Below are 21,744 nucleotides of genomic sequence, written 5' to 3' on the forward strand. Positions count from 1 at the left end.
GAACCACATTGGTATTTTACTGTAGGAGATAGGTTACAAAATGGTGAATTGTTTCGAGACACGAGAATACCAGAGGACAGTGCTTCGAATTCTGTTGGTATAATTGTTCTGGTTTTCCCATCTGTGCTTAGACAGTGCTTCGAGAAACGAGGATAAACCAATGTCCCTGACTGCAGTAGCCGCAGCAAATATAAACTAAGCCCGCTCCACGTTTCAGAAAAGTGATGCCCACCACAGCAGCTGTAGGACTCAAGAAATTTTTGTCTCTCTCTCGCAGCGCCTCGAAACAAGCAGCTAAAACTCGAAAAGTGGAGAGCGCCCTGTTTAGAGTTACAGGGATATTTTTGGTGCGTAAAGTCACTACTGCAGCTGATGGTTTCGGGATCTGTTTCCCACAAAAGTGTGTGAAATGTCTCAGAGAGGTTTCACAAGTGTGCAGCGACCTTTTATAGAGTCAGTGTTGAAGTGTGGCGGTATACATTTCAAAATTGAGGCAAACAACTGTGCAGCGGTCTTTTCGAAAATGCGTTTAGAGACATATTCCATTGGATTTAGTAGTTCCTGAAGTAGTTCGTGCTCGAAGACAAGGCTATTCCCAAAAAAGCGCGCCAAGTGTCTCTGGGACGGATTCATAACTGTGTCGCAATCTTTTCCTTATACAGGGCGCGGGTGGCGGTATTCCCCGGAATGAAATGTGTAAGTGTTTAAATATTCTCGTGTCATCAGCAAAGTTCTCTCTGTCTCTGTCTCTGTGTCTCTTGGTGCAGTGGTACATTTAGTTCCTGTGAGATCTTCAAGTTGTTTACGTGAAGATATTGAGCAACACCAGTTGTAGTAACTCGTGAAGCAGTTCCTGTTGAACGACAAAGGGTACCCGTGAGCCGGGGATGTGGAGGAGGATGGCCGAGGGTGTTTGCAACACGACGGAAAGTGCTGAGCGGCTACCGCGTGCCTGCGCTGTAAGCTGGCGCGGCCCGATGCCTCTCTCTGAGCGGGGCGCGGAGACCCTGGGCTCAAGGTTCTCACTTACTGGACTGTCATCGAATGATCTACGCTTAAAGGACACACATTTACCAGCATGAGTTGCGAAGTGTAACTTAGCCCCATTTGCATTATTTTATGAAGTGGGTTCGTCTTCACCAAACATCATTGCTATCGACACCGTCTTCAGATACTAATATACTCCTCCTTGTCCGGCACTCACATCTTGTCCAATGAACACAGTAAACAATTACCTTTGTTCTCCAAGTCCAGCACCTAACTTAGACTGAGTGCTTCTCTCGCCATATTCCCCCCCCCCCCAGGCCACCATCTTGGGTTGCGTTACGGGGGGGAGGGGGGGAGTGTGGGAGGGACGCCAGCGCACTCTGGTGCCGTACTGTGGACTGGCTCAGTTGGACTCCAGACCTCACGGCGAACACAGTGCCTACGACAACTCAAATTGTTTAGACAAACAAAGCATACAAAATAGAGACTTACGTCCATTCTATCTGGGAGCTGAGCACGGACTGAGTCTTTTTCCCGCGAATTTCCAGATGGATGAGGAAGGGGGGGGGGGGGGGAGAGAGGAGGCGTTAGGTTAGTTGAGGTAGCGCAACTGAACTATTTCCTCGCCAAAATTTGAACTTCCCGCCATGACGTCACTGCGACGTTGCCGCATCTATGGACGTCATCTCGAATACATGTGGCAACAATCCAACATCGGACGATGGCGCCCTTGTTTGGCCATTTTGTCTACACGATGTAACTTTAGTATCTTCCAGTCTGCTCTTTACAGAAATCCGAACCTCGTTGTCTTCATTACGAATGTGGTGAGCCCATGTGCCTGCTGTAGTCGAGTGTACAAACCTACTTTCTGCTTCCCGGAGTCCCGTGTTTTATTTTCGTGTGTGAGTCCAACACTCCGCCCTGTGAACGGTTGTAGCAGCTGCCGAAGTTGTATAATGGGAAGCCGGACGCTGGCTGTCAGAAGCCGGTACACAGTGGGCAGAGAGAGAGGAGCGTCACGAGCTCAGAACAGCGGCATGGGCGGGACGCGGCGGGGGCGTCTGCCGGAATCTTGTAGGGGCGCAAAAATTAAAAATGGGACGAGCGAAGCGATTGCAGGGCGCAACGTGGGGGCGGGCGACACGGCACTGCTGGACACTGGCAGCGGAGCGGCGCTCGTGCACACACAGACTCCGGCTGCCTCTGAAGGCCGCGGGGGAGAGCGGCGGCGGCGGCGGCGGCGGCGGCGGCAGGTCGCGTTGCAGGGCGGGGCTGCGGCGGCTGGCGGCCGTGTCGGGTTGCGCGTCACGCCGGATAGTTTTGCGCGTCCTTGTGTCGCGAAACTGATAGAGCCGGCCACCACTCTCCACACAGGCACACCTCTGCACTCGTCACGGTCGAAAAGTAGGCACTGCTGAGAGCGGAAAACGAAAGAACAAGTCCGTCTGTGACGCCACTGCCCCAGTCTCCGATCCAGAGGCAGCAAGTCAAACGCTGAGTAAAATGTGTCGAATAAAGCCATCCCATACTACAACAGCGTCTCCCTATTCATCAACATTTACTCGTATTTAACACTCATGTGCACACGAAAATAAAGCAACCCTGTTTTGACACTTGACGATTCGAACGTTGCAGAAGGAAGCCCGCCGGGAAAAATCAAAGCTGGCGTACACGATCTGTTCCCTAAACATTAGACAAGAGAGAGAGAGAGAGAGAGAGAGAGAGAGAGAGAGAGAGTCATTTCAACCGAACTTGCTACATTTACGACCTACTACCTAGAAAACGTGTCAAAGGGTCACACGTAACAGTAACCGACCCGTGTCTGCTGTGTACCGCTGTCGAATCCGTAGTTTTCCGACGTTGCTCTACCTATTTAGTCGTATTTACGACTTTTGCATTGACTGTTTTATCGTGTAACCCAACTTTAACGGATTCCTTTCAGCACTCATGTGGACGACCTCGCACTTTTCATTATTTAGAGTCAGTTAACAATTTTCGCATCATACAGACATCTTTTCTATATCGGTTTGCAGTATGTTTTGATTTTCTCTTGACTTTACTAGTCGATAAACGACAGCATCATCTGCAAAACGACCTAAGACGACTGCTCAGATCATTTATATAGATAAGGATCAGCAGAGGGCCTATAACATTATCTTGGGGAACGCCAGGAATCACTTTAGTTTCACTCGATGACTTTCCGTCAATTATTTCGAACTGTGACCTCTCTTACTGTGTTCCAAAATCCTGCTGCATATCGACGTCACTAATGTGGGCGTGTAATTTAGTGGATTCCTCCTACCATATTTCTTGAATATTCGTGTGACCTGTGCAACTCTCCAGTCTTTGAGTCGGATCTTTTCTCCAGCGAGCGGTTCTGTACGACTGACAAGCATACTCTGAAAGGAACCCAACTGGTATACAGTGTGGATCGGAAGAGCAGCTTTTATTATGTGATTTAACCAGCTTCACTACTGCCAGGTTACTTACTTTGATCGGTAGTAGGCACGATTGTCTCGGTGCACCAAGTTACTCAACACGTGGGCCTTCTGCCCGGCGAGTCGCTTCCGTTAGGCGCCGGCACTTCCGTGGAAGAGCTTCTTCAAGTTCGCCGCGCATATTGGGAATCATCAATTGCTGAGTTCCATAACTCACTTGCCACTGTAAGAGCCATGTAACGGCAGATTGAAAACTGGGCCGAGCAGACTGTCCGGTGTAATTTGCTCCCTTTCGGGAACCTATGTGTGTGCGGAAGTAGACTTCCCAGGTCCTTTACGCGCGCAGGTAAGCTGGTCGGCCGTTGTAAGGGACCAGCAGGTAAAAATGGTTCAAATGGCTCTGAGCGCTATGGGACTCAACTGCTGTGGTCATAAGTCCCCTAGAACTTAGAACTACTTAAACCTAACTAACCTAAGGACATCACACACATCCATGCCCGAGGCAGGATTCGAACCTGCGACCGTAGCGGTCGTGCGGTTCCAGACTGTAGCGCCTTTAACCGCTCGGCCACTCCGGCCGGCACCAGCAGGTAACACGGAGACTCTGCAGCGAGCAGACGTATACTATCTGATCAAAAGTATCCGGACACCTGGATAAAAATGACTTACAAGTTCGTGCCGCTCTCCACGGATCATGCTGGAATTCAGTATGGTGTTGGCTCACCCTTAGCCTTGATGACAGCTACCTCTCTCGCAGTCATACGTTCAATCGGGTGCTGGAATGTTTCTTGGGGAACGACAGTCCATTCTTCACGGAGTTCTGCACTTAGGACAGGTATCGATGACTGTCGGTGAGGCCTGGGATGAAGTCGGCGTTCCAAAACATCCCAAAGGTGTTCTATAGGATTCAGGTCAGGACTCTGTACAGGCCAGTCCATTACAGCGATGTTATAGTCTTGTAACCACTGCCTCACAGGCCGTGCATTATGAAGAGGTGCTCGAACGTGTTGAAAGATGCAATCGCCATCCCCGAATTGTTATTCAACAGTGGAAAGCAAAAAGATGCTTAAAACATCAACGTAGGCCTGTGCTGTTATACTGCCGCGCAAAACAACAAGGGGTGCAAGCCCCCTCCACGAAAAACACGAGCACGCCACAACACCGCCGCCTCCGATTTTACTGTCGGCACTACACGTGCTGGCAGATGACGTCCACCGGGCATTCGCCATACCGACACCCTGGCATCGCATCTCCACTTTGTGTACCGTGATTCGTCACTCCACACAACGTTTATGCACTGTTCAATCGTCCAATATTTACGCTCCTTACACCAAGCGAGGCATCGTTTCGCATTTACCGGCGTGGTGTGTTGCTTATGAGCAGCTGCTTGACTATGAAATCCAAGTTTTTTCACCTTCCGCCTAACTGTGATAGTATTCGGAGTGGATCCTGACTCAGTTTGGAATTCGTGAGTGATGCTCTGTGAGCCAAGCTTACTTGGAACTATGCGTTTCCTTGAACTTGGCTGTCTATCTGTGTTTGGTTTCCACCCATTTTTGCGGTTATGCCGTGGTTCTTACTCCTCCTACGTGTGGCAGAAGCGATGTGTATCGATATTTGCACCGTGTACCATCTTTGGTCCTGTGCACATAGTTTCCGGCTAGGGGGCATGCCGGCAGTCGGTCGGCTGGTGCGGACCAGGGAGGATGTCTCCGTGCGGCGCAGTCGGCTGGGTCCGCTGGCGGTCCCTGCGCAGTGTCTCAGCGTGTGTGCATGTGGAGCTGTCCGATCGCTACGTGTTTCGTGGCTCACCGACCCACGACGCCAAAGTTGAGTGGTGTCTTAAGTACCCAAGCCACGTGTGTTCATGTTGTGTCGTTCGTTTTGGTTGTTCGCTGTTGGGGAGCTTTTCATGTGAGCAACACCGAGTGTTTGTAGTGGTGAAATCGAGCCGCCGTGCGGTGGAATTAACTGTATCGGTTCACTACAATGCAAGTGGACCAACGAAATTTTCTGCCTTGTGGCCGTTAGTGTTCTGGTTACCTGCCCTGGACACTGACGTAAATTCAGGCAGTGTTCTTGTTGAGTTACCTTATTTCAAATTCAAGTGTACCGGCGGAATTTTCTGCCTTGTGGCCGCCACTGTTCCTGTTAGCTGCCATGGCCACTAACGTAATTTCAGGCAGCGTCCTGTCCTCACCTGTTGTCGCTGTCCAACACGGTCTGTAGTTTTGACAGTTTAATATATATTTCATTGTGAATAATCACGTCCGTAACAGTTTAGTGTTTGAGTTTTCATGTACCGATCGGTGGCTAGCAAGTCTGGTTGGTCGGTCCGTGACTGTCTCTTGGTTGGGTTACCGACGGATCGAGTGTGGATGGGCCCACCACCTGTCTCACCTAAGTGAACGTTAATGTTTCGAGGGCACCGCCCCCCCCCCTCCCCCCCCCCCCCCCCGGAGGCGTCCGAGTGCCGTTGTGTATATTGTCCATTTCATGGTTGGTAATCTATTATAGGCAATGCTTTAAAGGAAACAAAAATTATTCTGTTTTATGTAAACCAAGGGCCTTCAGCTCGTATAAGTAAGTTGAATTCTGGCAAGTGGATATTTTGCTGAAAGTTACTGTTGTGTGCTATCTTTACATTTAGTGCGCTGTCAGCCACTTAAAACTTTAAGGTTTAAGGTATTTTGAATTTTTGGAAAATCAGTTGTGGGCCTTCAGGTGCTTAAAACGTTACTCTTAAATTTAGTTATTGTCGTTGCTTTGCTTTTTCATTTAGTGTGCTTTCGGCCACTTAAAACTTGAAGGTTTAAGCTATTTTTTGAATTTTTGGAAAATCAACTGTGGGCCTTCAGCCACATAAAGCCTTATTCTTAATTTTCCTCTTAAAAGATTATGGTAATATATTTTAAAATTTTGAAATTTAATTGTGGCCTTCAGCCGTTGGTATTGCAACTTGTTTATGTTTGTTCTATCCGCTTTTCCCTTGAGGCTTTCAGCCTAGCTGTGATATAAACATATATTTTATTTGCAATTTTAACTGCGTGTCTTCAGTCACTTGAAATTTATCTTGTTGATTTTTAAGATTTCTTGTTTGGAGGCCTTCAGCCGTGAAAGAATTGGATTTTGAAACTCGTAGTTGTAAAGGTTCGGCTATGCGCCGTTTTGGTTTAAATGTGTTATTAAATTACAATAAATTAAAATTTTGAAGTGAAACTGACCGCCACCTTATTTGGCCCTTTCCACAATCCTAATCACATGTTGTGCCCTGCGGGTTTAGCGGGCGTCTCAGTGTGGGTAGATGTCTGCCTATTACACATTACGTACGACCTTCCTCAAGTGTCGACGGCCTATGTTAGTCGAGAGACGAAGTCGGCCAGTACGCTTTTCTGCTGTACGTGTCCCTTCACGTTCCCGCATCACTATCACATCGGAAACAGTGGTGCTAGGGATGTTGTGGAGTGTGGAAATCTCGCGTACAGGCGTACGACGCAAGTGACACCCGATCACCTGACCACGCTCGAAGTTCGTGAATTCCACGGAGCGCCCCATTCTTCTCTCTCACGGTGTCTAATGACTACTGAGGTCGCTGATTACCTGGCAGTAGGTGGCAGCACAATGCACCTAATATGAAGAACGTAGATTTTTGGCGGTGTCCGGATACTTTTGATCACACAGTGTATGTGTCGTCCAGCCCGCGGGCACATCGTGCACTCGTTAGCACGTGTAAAGTAATACGGAATAAAACGTTTATACATCACAGAGGTTGTCTTCCGCCTAACTATTGTGAGTGGAAACGAGGGGAGGACAGTGAGTCCTCTCGCTATGCACGCTCAAACCTTAAATGTGCTAACGCAGGACCAGTGAACTGCGTACACCGGCCTTCGCGGGGAAATTACTTGTCCTTCAAATCTCGTAATCGGCTACGAGAACGGTGCATTTCGGAGGATTAGGGAAAGGCCAGCCCAGCAACTTACGACCGAAGGAAAACCCCGCCGTCCACGAGCTGAACCTGGACTACGCGACTACGGTAACGAACAGGACTAGCACACAGGAGTCGCGGGCGAACGATACAAACGTGCAGAGAATGTGGAAAGGAAGAAAACAAAAAGCTCACTGACGCTAGCGAGTTGTTAGTGAAACTAGCTTGTGAACGACAAACACTGCGTCCTTCGTTGTCCTGCAAAGTGAGGACAGAGTTTTAATGCGTGACGGGTGCGCGCGCACTGCTGGCTGGCACGGCAGAGGCGTGCGGCCGACGGCCGACCGGCCAGCCTGCCAGGCGGCGGTTTCGCAAGCAGCTGGCAGCAGCGGGCCCCCCAGCAAGCCGGCCGTAAACCGCTTCCCACAGACACTTGCAGCAAGGCGCCACCACATCACCTTCCTCTCTCGATACCTGCCGACACCCACAACATTCCGCAGCCACGCGCCGCACCTCCGCGTGAGCACACACTGCGACCCCACAAACAGCTGGCCGCCTCTCAAGCGCACGCATGCTGATCGCCGAGACGGGCCCGGCCGCCAAACCGTTGTTTACGACCGCGAGACCTGCGAGCGTGCGTCGCTGTCAGCGACGTTCGGACCACACCACACCGACCTACTGTGCACGCGATGTGCCGTGCACTACGAGGTAGCCAGCCATCTAAACCGTGAAACGTACCGACTGGCTACCGTGCAGACACCCTTATTGTTAAGAATTGAAGTATTAGAAACAGAATTAGTACTGATTGTGGAAGGCGTAGACATCACGAAATTAATGATGGTATTTGCACCGACAACTACACAGCTCTCAAAACTTGCACAGGCACCCGACGATACACGCAAAACGCACACATAAGAAAAAGCACCGCGACACAACAGGGCATACAACACCGAAAAGTGCAAAACCTACATCAAACCAGTGACGTTCATCTCAGGGGGGTTCACACATACAAATAATACAGCGCACAGTATCAGATGAGGAACAGCTGGATGGACAAAAGGTGATTCCAAAAGAACACAAACGAACAGAAAACCCAACACGGCTTCAACCACATTAACGAGAATACGACACAAAACAGGAACTATACACACCCACAACACACTCGCGGCCCGAGCAGACGGCTACAGAACCATCAGACCGAGACAAAGAACGCAGAACTTTGAGAACAGACGACATTTTAAACCTGGAAGAAAATGTACGGCTTTCGAGTGTACAAAACAGAGACACCTTTCGAACAGCACTGGGACTCGTGACTAGAATCGGCAACTCAAAAGCTGCCACAATCTGCTGTCCGACCACCTAGCAGACAAACGGACTTTTGCTGAAATCGGGTGATATACCGACTGCGCTGCTACTCAAAACCTGCACTAGAAGGGGCAAAAAGCTCATTCTAGAAAATGTACACAAAGACCTTGGCGGATCCCACGGACGAGTGTACTTGGATTACAATGAAGAGGGATCTAAATGTTTTTTACATGCCCGGCATCCATGAAACTCTAACAACTGAATGGAAACAACCAGACGCTAATTAATACGGACCTAATGGATGAAGTGCACGCAGAACGTGGTCTACTCGCAGGAACGACAAGCCAGTTGGTTTTGACCACAAACAAAGCATCGTAACAGGTACGTCCAATGCTATGGCTCCGATCGTTGTCCCAAATCGAATCTCGACAGTTACAAAGATATGTCACTAATGTACCGAACACCTCGCAACGGGGGAAATAGTGCACGATCGCAAGAAGTAGATTATTGCGTCGTTATACGTGCAGTACTGGCACGACAGAGTCGATGTCGAATACGCCGATAACAGAAACTTAGGAATAGCTGCAGACGTAAATGCTAGGTCGACTGTGTGGCACTGTGACACAACGGACAACCGAGTCCACGAGGTGATAACCGAACACAACCTGTACAACGTCAACACCCCGAATGAGCCACCGCCAGGCAGCACCACCATCGATACGACAATTGCAAATGCGAATGCACTGCCGCGTAGTCACAGCGACCACAACGCTATCATCTTCAACACCGACACACAGGACACACATCAGAGATTATTTCACAAGGCGAACTGGGCAAAACAGACAGATGACTCTTCCGCATTCCACAGTGCTGTGAGATAATGCAAATGGCCGGATCTATACGGATTGCAATGCTCGAAAGGCACAGTGATTATTACTATAGAATAGAAGAACGAGTTGACTGTTGCCGAACGTAATTCGTTTATTTGGAAAACGCGTTTCGGAGGCAGGACGAAAGAAAAAGAAGCCTCCCAAAATGCGCCGTGCAAATAAATAACTTGTGGCCCATAAACAGTCGACGTGTTGTGTACCGATGGCTGGCACTAGTGCAAACTACAGCGGCTGTGCGAAAGATATCGCGAGGCCGGTTGGCCTCTTTGACACGTTATCTGAAGGGCGTGAACCGACGGACAGCCGGCGAAAGACGTTGAACGTTCTGTGTGTGTGTGTGTGTGTGTGTGTGTGTGAGTTCTTCAGGGACCAAGCTGCAGAGGTCATCGGTCCCTAGGCTTACACACTTCAACTAACCCATGCTAAGAACAACACACACACCCATGACCGAGGGAGGAGCCGAGCCTCCGGCGGGCCATGGCGCCTCTAACCGCGCGGCCGCTCCGCTCGGCAAGGTGAACGCTCCGCTTAGGCGGAAACGCTGCCGAGGGCAGGCCGGCAGCTCTCGGGGGACGGCTCAAGGTTGCTGCACCTCCGCGTTCAGCTGCCAGCCCTCTCCCGATTCACATTCGCTGGTGTTGCAGCGGCGCTCCAGCGCTGTCAGAGCGGGAGCAACACTTTCCAGACAGGCACCGAGTCTGGCTGTATAGGTGCGTTCACGACGAAGTAACGGCCGCATTCGACAATCAGTGGTGTGCTGCAGACTCTCTCACGTCGTGCTCCTAGGGCCACTTCGTAATTGGACAGTGTTATGACGTTGGGCCCGGGTTCGGAGGCTGTTTTATGGTTCTTTATGGTCACGTTATTATGATTTGTTTGAACTATTCATCCTCACCTTCAAAGATTTTGTCACCTTTCCGGACGTGATTTAAAAGTTACTGTCGCGCAGAAAGCGCTAGTTTTAGTTCTCGATTGTGTACGATCTACCGTTAGCCTGTGTCCAAAGTATGCACGTTTCAGAAACGTGCTCAGAGGCGAAGCTGGGTTACGTCACGTCAATAGCCGTACTGGTAGTTAGGTGTTGCCCGGCACAGGTGAAACGTACGACGCAAACCGTGGTGCGTCTTCGACACATCACATACCTTCCGACCAGCCCGCTTTTTTGTAAACTTGTTATTCTTTCACCACACGGTTTTGTGTTTCTATTAACAGGATTAAACGGTCTTTACCTAATATGTTTGAATTTTTAAGTAATAGTTTTATGCTTATTGTTTTACTACTTGTGTTGCCAGTCTGTACTAATTATATTCGGGGAAACTGTTTTAATGATGCTGCTGTGAACTGCAGTGTTACACTGACGTTAAAAACTTTTCGGTTCGATATTGTGTGAGTAATGTTTTTGTATTCTGAAGAATATACAGATGTTTGTTAATCTGGAAGGGCGTTTGCTTTTGGAATGAATAAAGTATTTGATATACATGTCAAATAAAATGGATTCTACGAGTGACTTTTGATTATATTTGCGTCCCAACGTCCAGATGGGGCGCGGTAATTTGGACAGGGTCCTTAAATTGACAAACGGCACAGTTGTTTCTCTGGTTATCGGTAACAGCCACGGTGACGGCTGAGCAAACAGCGCGCTAGCGTTGCTTCCGTGGGACGAGTGAGCCGGCAGCCTTCTTTGTCTGGGGGCCGCACAAGGCCGGCCGGCAGGGCAGAGTGGAGGCGCGGTGGGCGGCGCCGCCCTCGCGTGGGCCCAAGGCGATCCGCCAGCCGGCCACCGGCAGCGGCAGCGGCGCCGGGCCTTTAACACCGGCGCTCCAGCTCGCGACAACAGCGCCGCCACGCAGCCGGACGTACGCCTACCGATGACGTAAGGAACACGTTTTGCTCCGACAAATGATGTCCTTTTCTGGAAAAGCTCTCTTCGTCCGTGAGAGCCACTTAACTGTCAGCACGGTGTCCTTCGACTTGCGGAACGCAATCGACGCAGTTGCAGGCTGCCGTTTAGCGTCCAAACGCGAGGTTACCGAGGTTTCATCTTTCTTTTCTTTTAGAAAAAATTTGTGGTAAGGTCTTACGGGACCAGACTACTGAGCTCATCGGTCCCAAGTTTGTGGTAAGATGACTATACACGTTTAAACGAGGAATTAAATTCGACTTGTCGCTGTTACCGCTTTTCGCGAAAGTTCCTCGATGTGGTGGTACGCATAAGAAAAACGATGTGAAGAGAAGAACTACTGTTTATCTGCGACAGTAGACGGTTCCAGAGTTGGCCGTCGGGTAAGGCGGGACGCGTGCGTCGCACCCGCATCGAGCGTGCCGCGGGGAGAACAGCTCCGAGGGCAAGTCCCGCAGTGCTGCCAACATCACCCTCAAAAACTGGTACAGCGATACTTCGTGTCTAGCGGCACCTTAATGCTGGCAGCACTCGCAGACTAACGAATATTTTTCAACTAGTGCCAATTTTCTCCGCTTCTGGCAGCTCTAGTAAAATCGTCAAATTATCGTGGACAGTTTCTTATATTAGACAGTACTTTCAGTTCGTCGTTAGGTCGAATTACAGTAAACTAATCCTTTTCCTGACATTATTTCTTTGCTGTAACAATAAGGAACTTTTGCGACAATGAGAAGCGGGCAACATTGGTTGTACACTATTGTTCAGAAAAGAACAACGACTAGAGATTGGACGTTCATATTCCCAGAAATTGGACATTAGTGCGTTCTGCAGAAATGAGTAGCATTTCAGTCACCTCGGTGCAGCATATGCCCTGTCGCCTACTGGGCACAGTGTCCGTCAGACGACCGGACCACTTGTTCTGTGCGCGACGGAATAGACGCGTGTAAGGCGCGAATAGCACCCTCTGCATTCACCTGTTCACGTGTGGTGGCTGGCACTGTGACAGCGCTTCACCCGTCGTCACGCCGCATCCCACACATTTCCGATTGGCGACAAGTCTGGTGATATGGCGGACCAGGGCAACAGGCCGACACCCTGTGAAACCGAGAAGGCACGTGTTCGTGCAACGACATACGGCCGTGCATTGTCTTGCTGCAAACTGGCGTCCTGGAGGTGGTGCAGGAAGAGTACGGCTACGGGTGGCAGGGCGTCCCCGTCACACAGGTAGCACTGCCCTGCACACGCAGCGGCCCCCCCTAGCAGCCCACACCGCGAGCTCTCGTGCAGGTGCACTCACTGTCATACCGCTAACCTTGTCTGCGGCCATCATTTCTAAACAAACAGGACCTGGGCTCGTCCTAAAACAGTGTCTGACGCCATTCTTGTCGCCAGTAACGTTTTCCCATTCACCACTGCCGCCGAGCAACTTTCTGCAAATTTGTCAAAGGTAGGGAAGAAACGGACGACGCGCACGTAAAACATGGCGTAATAAACGGCGGCGGACTGCCGCCCCTGATGCAGTACGATGTGTTACGCTGTTCCACTGTTGCGCCACAGCCGAGCAGGGCGCACACCTGTCCTGCAGTGCCATTCGGATGAACTTCCGACCTTCTCTCTCGCGGTCCTCTTTCAAGCTCACTGATTTGGCTGTACAGTTTGCGTATACGTCTGTGAGGTATTCTGCACAAGTCACACTGACCCATTACCTTCGGTTTATAGAGACAACAAGAGCCGTAGGCACATTTTATCGGTAGGTGGTGTTGCGTCGTGATCTTGATGTTGACCTTGAATCTACGAGACGACATGGGCCAAATGCTAACCATTTCTGCAGAACATACTAATCTATATGTCCTGTGAATATGAACGTCGTATTTCTAGCTGTTCAAGGTGTTGAGTTTTTTTTCTGAACACGAATGTACACCCCTAGGCATATATCTTTGGAACCTGTGTTCTTAATAAACTGCAACATTGTCAGTGGCTTGTTCCTGTTTAAACTTTTTGCAAGAATCATCGTAATTTGTCTTAACTAATGAACTTATATGTTGTCAAATTGTAACACTTCATTTTGTATGCACAATCACGTAACAAGATGACAAGTCAGTTATAGCTGCGATGACAGAGAGAGAGAGAGAGAGAGAGAGAGCAATGTGAACATGGTACGTGATTTTGTAAACGGACTCGCTGGCACGAAAACAAGCATTAGCCGGCATTAGTCTCCATTAGGAGGACCCGGCTGCACGAGCATTAACAGGCTGTCATTTGTCCATTTGTGCCGGCTGCTGCTCCCCTGCACACGTGGCGCTGTTGTTCTTTTGTCGCTGCGGCCATGTGTCTCCGTTACGCTCAGAGTAAATCACACAGTTACGGCCTGTTGGCTTCTTCTCACTCCTGCGTCCGTTGCACGTAGCGGCGATATTAAGGCACGATGTAGGCACGACGCCGCGCCGTCTGCTGGCGCCAGCGACTGCGGCCCTGCAGCGGTGCGGCGCCGCTCCGGCACACGCCGCCGCCAGATCCCGCAGTGCAGCGTTCGGAAACACCAGCCACGACGAAACTGTAAATCGGGCCAGCTCCAACAGAGGCGGCTTCTCCCCTGGCCATGGCCAGGGACCGGGTTCGAGTCCTGATCAGGCATAGATTCTGAGTCGTCTCAGAGGAGACGAGAACTGCGCTGATTCGCGAGGAGTAGCGGCTGGAGGGGCCTTCTGGCAGCCTCAGGCACGGTGTCGAGGGGGAGCTCACAGGTCGTAAATCTGTCCTCGGACGCTTCTCTTGCAGATTACAGGCTAGCCTCTGTGGAAGTGTTCAGACGTACATGACTTTACTTGCCGAAAAAAAGCTGAAAGTGTCTATCCTCATTTTCCTTGTTGCTTTTGCGTGCCTTACTTTTCACTGCGTTCCAAACAGTTGTTACCCCTTTACTGGAGAGGTCCAGGTTCTGTCGGAAATTCGTACAGTTCGATTCTATGACGATGCCGTTTACAACTGTGCAAAGTGCTTTGTGATGTAATTTAACGTTCAATGCACCTAACCAATTACAAAGTTACTGACTGACATATTTTTCATTAATGCCGAATGCACGGTATACAATTTTCTACTTTGTATTTCGGGAATATACCTTAAACTCGTTAGTTCCTTTCTCATGTGTTAATATTATGGTCCTGCAGGCAGCTTTGCGATCTCAATGTGTCTATAAAAATGCTACGAACAGCAGAACTAGTGGCTACTACAAATCTTGTACATTGTGCGAAGGGGAGCTCAGATTATTGTATGAAATGCGAAGTGAATTATAGTTCTAGACTACCTAGACACGTCATAAAAATTTAAACTAAATTCTCAGCTCCTTTTACAGGCTAAAATATTTAATCGTGCTTTCACGTTATTTCATCAGCGACACAAAATAATTAATTGAAGCCTAGCGTATTGTGACTATTACAGTATTAAGTGAGGAATCTGCGTATGGCGATGGCGAAGACGAGATTAGACTAATTGCTGCAGTCGTTCTTGCCGCGTGCCACACTCGATGAGCGCGAAGCCCCCGCCGTGCACTCGGACGTCGTTTACCGACAGACTGCGCGTGCAGGGGTACACCTTCCCAGAGGATGTAGAACTCCCCGTGAACATTACTTCCACTGCACCAACTTTAAAATATTGCTCGCAGTGAAACCGAACAGTACGAATCTTTTTCGATGTGTATTCCTTTTCAACAGAAAAGAGAACGCCTCCTTCGACTTCATTTTTTTGAGTCGTTCGTGCCTACCGAATAACTATACATTCTAACACCGAGTCCTCACTACGCGTGGCCACAGCAAAAGGAAACACAACTACAGATTTACGGCTGGCATATAGACAGAAACGTGGCAGCCACTAATCTCTGTCGGTTCGGGCGATTCGTCGCTTGCGATTCATCGAACTGCTCGGAAATTCCCATCGATTGGCACGTGTGGTACGCGAACAGATACGGACCTTTTACGTTCGTCGACTGCACGCAGGAGACGCTCAAACAAAGGAATGCGCGTAAGAAGAACGGCAACGGAGTGTGACGAGTGAGGGACCTGCCGAACACGCAGCGCATGCCTAACGACGGTACAGTGCACGTCTATCTGTCGCTAAGGACACTGGCGGAACAGGCAGTCGCTAGCAGCCCACACAGCGGCTGAGCCAGCGCCGGTCCAAGCCGTTTTTGTTGGCGACCCTGCGGCCGGCGAGTTGCGGACAGGTGGCAGCAGTGCTGGCAGTGGGAGCGAGGCTCGCTGGCTGGAAGGTCGACACGTTCACAACTCGGAGCTCGCCGGGAAGGGTCGGGCTGGGAGGCGTGTCGCCGATCCGGTGTCGTTCAATCAGTGCTGGATAAAGTTATTCTGTCGGTACTGAAAGCTTCGGAGAGTTCGCACACGCCTCCTCGTGCGGGGGTGTGGAAATTCCGTAGTTCCAATTTTCCGGAGTATTGTATTTTCGGTTGGAACGAGTCAACTAAGAAGTAGTGGAATGTTTAGCTTGTTGGAAGAGATGTTTGCTAAAAGAAACGGCTTGCCGATGTTTCTGTGAAATATATTTGTACGAGACTTGTTTCCCCGGCGATTTTGCCGCGCTGTTTCCCTGTTTTATGTTTGTTACAAGCCGCCAGTATCCCGAAGCCGACGGTGTACCCTTTCTACCCTAGTGGTCAAATCTCGGGATGTTTCTGAAACTAGTTAGATAAGTGAAGGGCCTTTGCAGCTGTGGTAAGTGCGGTCCAGTCACGTGCTGTTAACGCGAGGCTGACAGGGAGTTTGTGGACGCCGGTCCGACGTCTGCAGTGGCTCAATGGTGCCGCGTACTGTTCTTCCGCCTACCGTCTTTTCCCTGACAGCTCACTTGCTCATCAGCGGTCCCTGGACCGTAATAGGCGTCGGACTTGTTCTCTCTGCAGGTGTTTCCTCGCCTGATTCGTAGCTTCTTTAATGGCAAAATCAGAGCGGGAAAGTTACAGAACGCGAGAGGTTCAAATGGTTCAAATGGCTCTGAGCACTATGGGACTTAACTTCTGAGGTCATCAGTCCCCTAGAATTTAGAACTGCTTAAACCTAACTAACCTGAAGACATCACACACATCCATGCCCGAGTCAGGATTCGAACCTGCGACCGTAGCGTCGCGCGCTTCCAGACTGAAGCACCTAGAACCGCTCGGCCACACCGGCCGGCTCGCGAGAGGCAGTAAACACTTTTAAAATAGGCATATACGGCGTGTCCCAGAAGGAAGTCTACATTTGAAGAATCTGTCTGAGTGCACGCGAGAAACCGGAGGGGGACAGCCTTCGTCCGTTGCCTCGCTTAGCCTCTAGGAACTGAGCCGAGATGGAGCGCTTCTGGGCAGCGGACTGCGCGTTGTGCGTGGAAGAGTTTTACAAGAACGGTTATTCGGCGACGGCAGCACGCAGGAAATTTTGCACTGATCGTGCATCGCATAACGTAAGTGATCCTCCAGGTGTTCCCCTTATCCGGGAATGGAGGAAAACGTTTGAGGAGTCCGGTTCGACGCAGGCTGAGCCGAAACCCAGGCAACGGAGGTGACCGAGAACGGGCGAATCCGGTCTGTTCGTGAAAATCTTGACTATTCGTAAGCGTGCGAGTTCTTTAAATGTGTCGGAGGTCACCAGTACAACACTACACAATACAAATGGCGCACGAGTTAAAGCCTCCGGGTGCCAGAATTGGGCTGCAGTTCCTTAAGGACGTCACTCAGTGCCCTTCTTTAACACCCTTCATTTAACAACATCCCGACCCGACCTGTCACGGCCGGCGGATGTGGCCGAGCGCTTCTAGGCGCTACAGTCTGGAACCGCGCGACCGATACGGCCTCAGGTTCGAATCCTGCCTCGGGCATGGATGTGTGTGATGTCCTTACGTTAGTTAGGTTTAAGTAGTTCTAAGTTCTAGGGGACTGATGATCACAGCAATTAAGTCCCATAGTGCTCAGAGCCATTTGAGCAATTTTGACCTGTCATGTCACTAAGCAACTACTGTTTGGTTCGACGAATAATTGGCCCGTACTTTTACGAGCACGAGAGCAGTCGAGCAGTTACATGGAATTCGGGTTATGTGACGATGTTAAATGACTCGTTGGTTCCTAAATTGTAAATTTTTTGTGGTTTTAAGCAAAGGCCGCGCGGGATTAGCCGAGCGATGAGAGGCGCTGCAGTCATGGACTGTGCGGCTGGTCCCCGCGGAGGTTGGAGTCCTGCCTCGGGCATGGGTGTTTGTCCTTAGGATAATTTAGGTTAACTAGTGTGTAAGCTTAGGGACTGATGACCTTAGCAGTTAAGTCCCATAAGATTTCACACACATTTGAACATTTAACCAAAGAATTCGGTTTCGTCGAGACGGGGTCACAGCACTCAGGTCCAAAGAATCTGTAACGGCCAGATGGTAAAATCTTCCCTGACAAACTGTTTTCCAGAAGGGTGACAGATAGATTGGCCGTCACGCAGTCCAGATTTGAGGCTGGCGGATTTTTTTTTCTTACGGAGACATGTCAAATCTAAAGTATATGCGAATAATGCGACTGCTGTGTAGCAGCTGAGAGAAAACGTCTGTAGCGCAGCGGCAGCCGTCCCAGTGTCTATGTGCCGAGCAGACACGAAACATTTTGTTTATCGTTTAAGTCAGTGGCGCAGACGCGCTGGATTGCATTTAACTGAATTATCTTCGAAAAGGAAATTCCTAACCTGTATATTTCAATAATGAGTAAAGATTTTGTCGATAGACTTAAGCTCTGTTTCACCTCGACACATCAAATTCGAACTTTGTTTCGAGATCTCCTGTTGCAGTAAAACAGACGAATGTGAGATAGCCCTATCAAAATTTTTATGACGTGCACTCACAAATGGCACTTGCTTGGCAGGAAGCTACCTTAAAACAAGAAAATTCGTGAAAACGTATCGAAGTTGAACGAAATTACGTCCGGTGGCTAGACAGCGAGGAAGAGTTGGACGAGAGTTGGATAAGACCCCAGCCACCAGAGCGGGAGCAGCGGCCCAACGACGGAGCTGGCCGCGGCGGCGGCTGCCGTCGCTGCGCCGCACCGGCCTGGCGCACGACCACCGCGGTGGCGGGCGGGGGCGGGCGGCAGCACCGAAGCGTCACGGCCGGCAACTGGCGAGGAAATGCGTCACTTTCTGCATTTTCTCCATGACGTATGACGTCACTTCAACGTTTTTTTTAAAAAGTTAAGGACTATTTCCTAATTTTAAGCTACAGCTGGGACTATGGATGAATATCGGATCACTTTCGTAACACATTTTACGCCAGTCACATGGAAGAAGACGATTTCTCAATTTGCGCGTTCCTTTCCGACATTCTCACTGCCTAGCTGCCGGCGCCACCTCGGTTTACCTGAGAGCCCGCGGCGCACCGAACGTAGGCTGGGGTGACGAAGCACGCTTCTGACGTTTGAGCTAAGTACAGCTATTGACATCGTACACACGTACCGTTTATTTTACATTTTATGCGAGTATTTTGCCCTTTTGGGCGTTGTGTATTAATGTTGGACTATGGCTCTTTGGGCAGTTTGTTTTAGTGCGTTCCGAAGAAGGCGTGGTTATCCGCGCCGAAACCTAGGTCAACACCCGGTTTCTACTTGCAGTCGAGGCGGATTCTTTATAATCATTAATGTCTTTCTGGTGTCGGTGATTCTACAGTTGTGGCCGAGTCCCTTACATCGCCACCACTTCAGACGTTAGGTGAGTCCGTGGCACGTCGTGGTGCCGCTCTTCTGCACGCTCGCGGGGGCTCTACACGTTGTGAGATTGTTTATACACTGTTCTACGTCCATTCTTAATAAGCAGTTGATTTTTTTAAATAACACACCTGCCAGTGTATAAAAAGGCTTCAGACTTCCGGTTAGTGTGCAGATGAGTTAATATGTTAAATATTCGACGCTAAGCGTGTAAGCGGAAATAATTTGGGCTAAGCGCTCTGACGCCTGCCCTCTCCATTTGATACTCCTCCACGTATGCAATCATTCGGTGATGTCTCCAGAATGAGATTTTCACTCTGCAGCGGAGTCTGCGCTGATACGAAACTTCCTTTGAAGTCTGGAAGGTAGGAGACGAGGTACTGGCAGAAGTAAAGCTGTGAGAGGACGGGGCGTGAGTCATGCTTGGGTAGCTCGTCGGCAGAGCACTTTCCTGCGAAAGGCAAAGCTCCCGAGTTCGAGTCTCGGTCCGGCACACACTTTCAATCTGCCAGGAAGTTTCATTCGGTGATGTCGTCGGCTGCGGAAAATTATTGTAATTACATAAAATGACCGATTTAGTTTTGTGATTACAGATCCGTCCGGTCTCAGACTGTTTCCGATGAGTTTGAAATTTTGTAGGCAACTGGAATCTGCGGTCGCATTTGTTACGTTAAATGTATGTGGGTCTCTCTGTTTGCGATGGGAAGTGGCCGGTAGCGCCCTCGGCGTGGTATGCCCTCAGCGTGACGAGCGCACTCGTGCAGTAGCGCAGAGGAACCACCTCTCGCGGTCGGCCCGTCGAGAAGAATGGGTGGAGCCTGGCTGCGACCACGACCACGACCACGACCCACACCTGGCGCACGGCGGCGGCAGGGAGGGAGGGAGGGAGGAGGTTGCCGCGCAGTTACTCCTCCTCACCAGTACTTTTTCTACGTCTCAATCAACCCCAGCGAAACAGGAACAACGATAAGAGGACGACGAAAAAGCGCGTTCGATTCGCGTTAAGTCGCCAACGCTGCCTCCTCGAGAAATATACAGGGTGGTTATAATCAAAACTTTCGCAACTCGAGCCAGTCTAGACGGAAAATTATTTACCGTATTCCTACCGAACTTTGTAGGAATGATGTTCAGACTGTAGGCTACAGAATTTGCGTTTTTGATAGTGTTAACGTCGCGACTTGCCGTTAGGCGCCGGTACCGGTTCGGCGACGGAGGGCCGAAAGACATCGCTGTGCATCACAGCTGCAGACTGTCGGAGCGGCTCTCGAAGAGGCGAGCACCGCCTTACCCCTGAAGCTATTTTATCGAAACAACAACAACAGTGGGGCCGCTCTTCGCGGGGATTGGGGCAGCAACCCAATACGGAGAGGTCATTTTCCTCAGCGGGGTTGAAGGAGACGAATCGAGAATAAGAATTAACTGGCGACTTGGGGATTGCCCCTCGGAGAGGCCGACGACTAATTGTGCCACAAAGTGTGGAAGAAGTCAGTGCCGCCGGCGCCGCGGTGTGTGACCTCGGAGCAGGGTGCGCGCTGTGTCGCGACGGTCGCAGGCTCTCGACGACGCAAGTACGGAGCGTAAAGGTGTCAGCAAGCTGTTTACAAATATTAATTAGCCTCTCGTGTGGAAAAGAAAATGTGTCCTTTAAGCGCTTTATTCGTTATTTCGCTTCGGCACGACTTTACGAGTCTTCCCACGAAGTTTCATTGTCCTACGATCACTCGATTCTCACGGAGTCCTAATTACAGCCAGCCTCCAAAAGTTTTAGGGCTCTCGTGGCCACTTGTTGACAAACTGCCTGCTGCTTTCTGTGTCGGGTTCTCTGCCCGACGTTTGCCGAACGATTTTTCTGACGTTACGGCACCACGAGTGGCTGGCATTGTCACAGCTTCACACTGCACTGCTGTTCAAAATGGTTCAAATGGCTCTGAGCACTATGGGACTTAACATCTGAGGTCATCAGTCCCCTAGAACTTAGAACTACTTCAACCTACGTGCGGTAGCGTTCTCGCTTCCCGCGCCCGGGTTCCCGGGTTCGATCCCGGCGGGGTCAGGGAGTTTCTCTGCCTCGTGATGACTGGGTGTTGTGTGATGTCCTTAGGTTAGTTAGGTTTAAGTAGTTCTAAGTTCTAGGGGACTGATGACCATAGATGCTAAGTGCCATAGTGCTCAGAGCCATTTGAACCATTTGAACTTAAACCTAACTGACCTAAGGACATCACACACATCCATGCCCGAGGCAGGATTCTAAGGTGCGACCGTAGCGGTGGCGCGGTTCCAGACTGAAGCGCCTAGAACCGCTCGGCCACACCGGGCGGCGTGCACTGCTGTGCTGGACTGGAGTGTAGCGCGCGGCCGCAGAATACACGGCAGACGCATCTGGTGCGCCGCGTGCGACGGCTTTTCCGCGGCCATTTCCGGCGCGCTGCTGCCCTCGCTACGTGGGCACAGGGCCGGGGGCGACTGCAGCGCGGCACTCGCCGCCTCCGCAAGGGCAGTGTGACGGAGTGCGGCCGTCGAGTTGGGCAGCGCCGGCTAGGCGCAGCAGCGGCAGGGGGTGCCGGCCCGCGCCGCCAGCTGCC

The 21,744-nt window shown here is 50.5% G+C and overlaps 1 protein-coding gene across 5 annotated transcripts in view; it reads right to left on the reverse strand.

Annotated features, from left to right (window-relative positions):
- LOC126456761 (caskin-2) overlaps positions 1-21,744 on the reverse strand; it is a 960,013-nt gene that overhangs the window by 236,514 nt on the left and 701,755 nt on the right. The window lies entirely within an intron of this gene.

The sequence above is a fragment of the Schistocerca serialis genome, chromosome 2, assembly GCF_023864345.2.
Source record: "Schistocerca serialis cubense isolate TAMUIC-IGC-003099 chromosome 2, iqSchSeri2.2, whole genome shotgun sequence".
In the NCBI taxonomy this organism is placed as follows: Eukaryota; Metazoa; Arthropoda; class Insecta; order Orthoptera; family Acrididae; genus Schistocerca; species Schistocerca serialis.